Raw genomic sequence first — 8901 nt, forward strand, 5'->3', positions numbered from 1 at the left:
GGCTATTGTCCATTTTCCATCTTTGGGGGGAACCGGGGTGTCAGTCATTTTCTTCACCAGGAACTCACGAGCCACAGTATATTCAGATTCAACCACATCAGTTCCAGCTAATACCAGGAGAGGGGTTACCTTTGATGGGTCCAGGAAATTATCCTCGGCCTCTGGGTTCAAAGCAGCCAGTGCGCCAATGAGCTCGCTACTGCGCTCTCCAAAACGCGCATTCATCTCTCCTTGCACAGCATCGATAACACTGTAAAACAATCTCATGAACTCAGTCTTCTTGTCTATGTCGCTTTGTGGCTGACCAACTGTTTCTTCAACTGCAAATCCGCGGAGGTTCTTGTTAATTGTGCGTCTTCTCTTGCTTGGACCAGGGTCGGTCACCGGCACAGCCTCGGTGGCCGATGCTGGAGGAGCGCAGAGATCGTTTTCTGTGCGCAGTGTCTTCACGCAGTAAGAAGCGCTGTTCACAAGTGTCACCGCAGTGAACAAGTCCATATCTTCGGCCTGTAGTAGTCTGTTAGGCGGCTCGAAAAGTGACAACAGTTTCATAACAAGGTGCGCAATGAAAAGAAAACTGCGCTGCGTTATGGCACGAAGCAGCCCCGTTGCCTCGACGCGCACCTCCGCTCCAAGGCCTCGTGTGTTTTCCACCTCGGTCAGTAATGTGGATATGTCGTGAAAACTCTTCACCACAACTTTGACCGTTGCAAAGTGGCCAGTCCATCTCTGGTCCAAGAGACGTTTCAGGGTATCGCCTTTGTACAGAATAGCCACGGTTGGCTTCCTGATGAAGTTGTACAGCATGTTGCATACTCCAAAAAATTCCTCGACAGCTGCTTCACTGGACATGGCATGAATCACGACCAGATGAAGTTGGTGATTAAAGCAGTGAATATAGGGTATGTTACGATCCAGCTTGTTTTGGAGCAATTTCTGCACACCACCATGCCTGCCAGACATGAGTGATGCGCCATCATAAACCTGACTCAGGATTTTGTCCGTGCTGAGTCCGGCGCTGGTGAGCTCATCAATGATGACACCTGTCAGAGCCTCTGCATCACCTTTCTCAGATGTGGCCATTACCAAGAGGCGCTCACACGTACCATAGTTTTCGTCAACAAAACGCACAACTACAGATATATTTTCTTGGCCTAAAGGATCCCGTGTGCCATCCACTTTAATTGAATACCAGCTATCGCCGACTTGTCTCACTATCTCCTCTGTCACGAGTTTGCTCATCATTTCAATAATCTCGTTTTGTATCTGTGGGCTGGTATAGCGTGCATTCTGTGGGATTGTTTTTGTAATCCTTGTCAGTTCGGGATCTTTGCGCATGGTGTACTCAAAGAGAGACAAAAACAGCCCCATGGAGATACTATCATCTAGCACACTGGCAAAACCAGCATTATCTCCACGTAATGGCAACTGATTCACCACTAAAAACTCCAGCATATCAATTACGCCTGAAATGTAGTATCTGTTGCGAGCCAGTTACTCTGAATTTAAGAGAGTGGAAATCTCTTTTCCTGTCTCTCTACGTTTTTCTGAATCTCTCCACATTGCTTCACATGCTAAATGTTCTTTTGAAGCTGCATGCTTATTTAAGCCCTTGCCTGTTTCAAATGCATGTTTCCAATCATTAAATCCCTTAATGGAGAAGGTCGCGTCCGATGATACAGATTTGAATTTCCTGCAGGCATAACAAAATGCGGAATCCTTTTCCACCGAGTACTCAAGCCAGTCCCTGTTCAAATACCAACTAGAGGAAACTGATCGTTTTTTTTAACCAAACATTTTAACTGGATATTTCCTCAACACAACCTGTTTGGGTTTGTCCGTGCCGAGGTCACTCACACCCACTGATTCAACAGGCAGTTGTGGCCCAAATGCTTCCCCAGTCGCGGTTGCACTTGACCTGCAGGTCCTACCAGGCCCAGGGTCGGGCTCCACGGAGCTGCTAGCATCAGGCTCAGACTGTCGTCCAGGGTCTCCTTCTCCAGCTACAATATCAGGAGGCGTCCGTGTATCCAATTTGGCAGAGGAGACTGTTAGTGGGCTTTTCAACCACTTACGAATATCCATGATGAACTGAAGCGAGTAAGCCGGCGAAAACTCATCCAGCTTTCAAAAATGCGCGGTAACTGTTGAGCGGCTACACTGACGTAGGCTACGTCACGTACGTAGCTTAATTTTCTTTTTAGTAAGGCCGTGACAGGCTGTTGCAGTGTAGATTCCCATCAATCAAACAAAATCACACCATTGTTTCTTTATATGTTTAATGTTTTAATGATAAAAAATGCAACATTAATGCAACACAAAATTAGCAACTATGATATTATAAAATTAAAATTAAAGTAATTTTTTAAAGAGATCTGTGCCTCAATTTTTGGGGGCGGGCCCGGCCCCCTATGGCCCGCCCATAGCGACGGGAGTGTATATATATATATATATATATATATATATATATATATATATATATATATATACGTAAGTGTGTGTGTATATATGTATAGCCATACAGCCTATGAGATAAGCCTATAAATAACACTGTTAATAACAATTAGAAATAAGGGTACTTATGTGGACAAAAATCCGTTGCCGGTACTCAGTGCTGGTGAGTACTAGCCCATTTCAGGCACTGATGTACACACAACCTACATGATAACAGAATCCATGTATAGATTTTTTAGAAGGTATATGTGGTAACACTCACTGGTTTTGCATTCTTTTTTGTCTAAATCATGTATTTAACACATTGTGATATCCATTATTTGAGTCTAAAAGCTTGAAATACATTTTTCTCTAACACGACGAGACTTGTTTGTGCCTCTGTACTTTGTGGAACATGCAGGAAACTACTAGTTTGTGTTTGACTCTCTGAAAGAACAGTGATTACCCTCAGTGATTGTTATGTTGGCGTGACGTCAGTAGAGGGCAGTAACATAACGTTAATTCAAAAGCTGAGAACACTGCTGTTGAAAGGGCTGCAAAAGCTACATACAGTATCAATCAAAAGTTTGGACACACTTTCTCATTCAAGTGAATAGGAAAGTGGGTCCAAACCTTTAGTGGTACTGTATTTCTATAGTTTTTGTAAGGAGAAATATTTTTTTTGTCAGTCTAACAAGTGTAACACTTGTGTTTGGGGTCCTGGAGACTTTTCTCAAACATAAGTCACATCATTAGGTAAATAACATAGCCAACTATTCTGTAAATAAATTTGAGGCAGACAGATTTATATTTTCATTTGTTTCTTCATAATTTGTTTATAACAAAAATAACTCCGTTCCCTGTTGGAACATATAATATAATTTAAAAAATAGAAGTACTATAAAACAGTGTTTGCAGAGAAAGAGACCAGAATTTGGTTGGATGTTTGTAGACGCCTTGAAGCATTCTGTGGCTTTAGGAAGTAACAATGTTCTTGTACAGCATTGACCTATTTTGGGTCAATACAGCACTGACATAATAATGGCTTAACTTTACCCAGTGTTCAAAGGCAGAGTCACCATTCAAATCATCATTTTGACCCTGCGTTGGTGTTATTTTTTATTTTACTGTTGTGTTATTTACCCAGACTAAAACATGGTATGGTTGTCAACTGTTTTAATCTATTCTAGCTCTTCATAAACTTACATGTCACTAGTTGTTAGGGATTGTTAATGTGTGTATCCTTTTGTATCATTTTATACCAACAGCAATACATTTTGTGATGGGTAGTTGGCTTGTTAGTGTCGAGGATGGATTACTAAACATGCATACAGTACTAGGCACAGGCCCAAGGGCCCCTTCACCACTATACCTGGTACTTTTCTGTGTGAAGTGATTGGTAGAATGTCTTGCTGGAAAGTCAATCAAACAACCACAAAGAAACCCAAAACAACCACAAAGAAATGCAAAACAGCCAGAAAGACACACAAAACAACCACAAAGAAACGCAAAACAACCACAAAGAAACTCAAAACAACCACAAAGACACATAAAACAGCCTCAAAGAAAGGCAAAACAACCACATAGTAATGCAAAACAACCACAAAGACACACAACACAGCCACAAGGAAACAAAACAACCACAAAGAAACACAAAACAACCACAACGAGATGCAAAGCAACTAAAAAGAGGCAGCAAATGACTACAAAGATGCAAAACGACTACATAGAGACGATAAAGAGACCCAAAACAATACACCAAGACACAAAATGACCACAAAGTATCTTAACACATTTGGTAACACTTTACTTGAAGGTATCGACATAATCGTGACATGACACTGTCATGAACGTGTCATAAATGTTATAAACAAGTCAAACGTTTATGACTGCTGTCATTAAGTGTCATTCGGTTTTTGTCATGACAAGTTGACATTGTTTGGGTTGTCTTGATTATGACAACTTGACATTAATCAAAGTGACATTACCAGAAGTTGTCTTGGTCATGACAAGTTGACATTACATTAGCTTGGGATGTCTTTGTAATGACAACTTGACATTAACCAGGATGATATTACCAGAGGATGTCTTTGTCATGACAACTTGACATTACATTTCTTTGGAGTGTCCTTATTAAGACAACTTGACATTAAACAGGATGACATTATGTCAAGTTGTCATGACAAAGACATCCTCTGGTAATGTCATCCTGGTTATGTCAAGTTGTCATTACAAAGACATCCCAAACAAATTTAATGTCAACTTGTCATGACCAAGACAACTTCTGGTAATATATAACGTTTATGACACGTTCATGACAGTGTCATGTCATAGTTATGACAGTGTCATGTCACGATTATGTCGATACCTTCAAGTAAAGCGTTACCACACATTTTTACAAATATGACCATTCTTTGAATGTGTGCCCCAGTCTTACCCTCCCATAAAAAAAAAGTTTATAAACCACCCAACAGTGGTATAAAAACTAACACTAAGTACCCATGGGTGCTAGGTAAGGTTAACCCAGTATTGCATCGGTGCTATATTGACCCAAACTGGGTCAAAACTGACTCAATGATTTTCAGTATTAAGTGTTGGTTATTTGCAATGCATTGCCTTGTAGCTGATTAGGTTGTCATATAGTATACATTCCACAGTTTAACACTGTAGCCATTTTCATGCTCACTGAGGTGCAGCATAAAGCCACAGAGCCTGATTGTATTCATTGTGTCCAACTGTCCAAATATGTTTTTTTTTACCCTGCATATGTAACGCTCGCCAAGAAGCTCTTAGGAGAAGAGTGAGTCCACAAGAGGTAAAACTCAATCTATTGGTCCCGTCCTGCTGCTGCTGCACAAAGGCCAACTGTTGTTACATAAGAAGACTGAAGGTGAAAAAGACAGGGGACATGTAGAGAAGGGCGCCATCCCCCTCATTTGTGCACTCTGAGCTTTTCAGGGAAAAGCCGTGGGCGCAGCGTGTTTTATTGCTAATGCCTCAGTGACTTCCAAGGGCACTTACAGGGCTTCAATCATTGGATTAGCACTCCACTCGCTCACTTCAGACCTAGAGGAGGCCTCAGAAATGGGAGGGGAAGCCCCCTGAGAGAATGTTGTTAGTGCCCTTCTTTTGGCTGATTTAGCTGTTTTTTTTCCAGCTCCTATTGAGCGTTAAGCAACGGCTAAACCAGCGAGACAAATGTGTGTTTACGCTTTTAAAAAAAGAAAGTAGTAAAAAGGGAGAAGGGGGAGAAAGAGCAATGTTCTTTTTTGTGTTCTTTGCAATCCAGGTCCTGGGTGGAAAAGAAGCCAAGAGGACATCAGATAAATCAGGTTACCCGTGGCAACAGCACTGGTAGGCCTGGGACTGGCCCTTGATCTTCTTCTTAATCATCTTCCTCTTCTACATCTCATCCAACGTTTTGTGCTCACCTTTCCTTCCTTCACGTGTTTTTTTTCTTATCACCTTTCCTTCATCTTTCAAATCCTACCTTGATCATAACAACTCCTTCAACCACCCAAACCATCCCCTCCTCCTCTTCCTCCTCAACTTCTGTATCAAAGTGAAACAGATTCCTTTAGGTATGGGGTCATTCCTCCCCAGCAACAATGGGGCATTTGTGTCCCTCAACAGCTAAGACTTGAAGCCTGTTACTCAGGCCTGGATACAGTATAGGGGGAAAGAGTTATAGTGAGAGAAGAGGTGGGTGAAGGTGGGAGGAAAGGGCAGGAACGTGAGAAAATGAAAGAACTGAGAGTGGTGGAAGAGGAAAAGAGGAGTAACAGACCTGGGAGACTAATCTAGCAAAGCCTCATTACATTTTAAATTGGAAATCCAGCCAGTAGGTGAGTACATTCCCATTAACCTGGCAGTGGGAATGACTTCCTCCAGGCTTATGGGTTATTACTTCCTCTCCCATTGCTGTAGCACTATTGTTAAGCCACAGTGTGAAGTCACATGCTGCAGCGCCACAAAGAAACACAAAATAACCAAAAAGAAACGCAAAACAACCACACAGAGACCTAAAACAACCACAAAGACACACAAAACAACCCCAATGAAACGTGAAACAACCACATAGTAATGCAAAACAACCGCAAAAACACGCAAAACAACCACAAAGACACGCAAAACAACCACAAAGAAATGCAAAACAACCACATAGTAATGCAAAACAACCACAAAGACACACAAAAAAACCACAAAGACACACAAAATAACCACAAAGTAATGCAAAACAACCACAAAGTAATGCAAAACAACCACAAAGTAATGCAAAACAACCACAAAGTAATGCAAAACAACCACATAGTAATGCAAAACAACCACAAAGTAATGCAAAACAACCACATAGTAATGCAAAACAACCACAAAGTAATGCAAAACAACCACATAGTAATGCAAAACAACCACAAAGACACGCAAAACAACCACAAAGAAATGCAAAACAACCACATAGTAATGCAAACAACCACAAAGACACACAAAACAACCACAAAGAGACGCAAAACAACCACATAGTAATGCAAAACAACCACAAAGACACGCAAAACAACTACAAAGAGATGCAAAGCAACTAAAGAGACACCAAATGACTACATAGATGCAAAACAACTACACAGAGATGCACGACTTCCTCCAGGCTTATGGGTTATTACTTCCTCTCCCATTGCCGTAGCACTATTGTTCAGTCACAGTGTGAAGTCACACACTGCAGCGCCACAAAGAAACACAAAACAACCACACAGAGACCAAAAACAACCACAAAGACACACAAAATAGCCCCAAAGAAATGCAAAACAACCACATAGTAATGCAAAACAACCACAAAGGCACACAAAACAACCACAAAGAAACACAAAACAACCCCAAAGACACAAAACAACTTGAAAGAGACACCAAATGACTACAAAGATGCAAAACAACTACACAGAGATGCACGACTTCCTCCAGGCTTATGGGTTATTACTTCCTCTCCCATTGCCGTAGCGCTATTGTTCAGTCACAGTGTGAAGTCACACGCTGCAGCGCCAAAAGCCTGGCCTCTGATATGGACAATGCTTACTATTGTCTGTTTGGTTTTTGCCCATTCACAACTAGCATGTTAATGGACCTGATGCAACAAACCTATCAGCTCTGTTGGGCAGAAACCTTGTGTCTCCATAGTTTGTCATTTTCATTTTTTTTCATTAATCAATTTAAACGGCAACGAGGCGATTTCGTCTGACTTCGTCTAATTTAAATAGCTCAATCAAATGATTTAAAATTAGTGTTTTTTTTCATTTCCTGGAACACAATGGTTTTCACCTGACAGCAACGATATTGTAAAATATTAGTAAATGTATAAAATGGTCACCTCCCGATTAAATTAATTGATGAAGTTGCGCACATGTATTATAGATCCACAACCTTAACTAAAAAAGTAAGCACTTTGAATTATTGCTATTTTGTATGTCTGGATGTCATTTGTTTCCATTTGCAGTGACTTTAACACTTGTTTTCTGTGTTTGTACAGCTTAATCTTGTTCCTACACGGTGTATTTATTTATATAATGAAACAAAACATAATGAGAAAAAGTCACACTTTATTCAATACACGGTTGATTATTACAGTTTTGTCTGTAGTAGAAAGGTGACGCCAGTGTGTTATCATTTTCCAGATGACTTAAATGGTCTTCTTCTTCTTCAACATTTACATTGCGGTCAGAGCTCTGAATCAGGAATTTTATCGTTCCTCTCTCATGTAGCTCTTCCGTAGTTCTTCCAGCCACCAATCTGACTGAAGATGTGTCAACACAAACGCTTTTCAATGAATGTAAGCATGGAAAACTGTATTCCTGGAACACTGGTTTTATGTTGCTTCATAACAACATCCATTGTGCCTTAATGTGAAAATAGCTACCACTGTGGTCATGTCGGAAACCATCTTTTCCTGCAGAGAGACTTGTGGAGAAGCCTCGATCTCCTCCAGGACTCCCATTCTCTCCTTCAGCCTCTCTGAGGTGCTGAGCTGACGGGAGTCTATATCGATGAGGTTTCATTTCTGGGATTGTTCAGGTGCCGCCGGAAATTCCGCCGGTTGTCCCTAATTTTCGGCCAGATGTCCGTCACCTTCCTCTTCCTTTGTGTTGGCGTTCTAACCTCCGGAGGATTTCTGAGGACTATGGTTAACTGCTCCTCAGATCTCTGCAGGGTAAATCCAGACAGCTAGCTAGACTATCTGTCCAATCAGAGTTTTCTGTTGCACGACTAAAACAACTTTTGAACGTACACATGTTCCACCAAAACAAGTTCCTTCCAGAGGCTATTTGGCAGAGGCACCGTGGCTCCGTCCGGCGCTTAACGCCACCCAAGAAGATTGTGATTGGTTTAAAGAAATGCCGATAAACCAGAACACATTTTCTCCCATCCCGGAATGCTGCGTGGACTAGCCAGACCCTCCTCCGCAGCGCTGTGGAGGAAGGTCTG

Source organism: Sander lucioperca, chromosome 9 (genome assembly GCF_008315115.2).
Source record: "Sander lucioperca isolate FBNREF2018 chromosome 9, SLUC_FBN_1.2, whole genome shotgun sequence".
NCBI classification, from domain to species: domain Eukaryota; kingdom Metazoa; phylum Chordata; class Actinopteri; order Perciformes; family Percidae; genus Sander; species Sander lucioperca.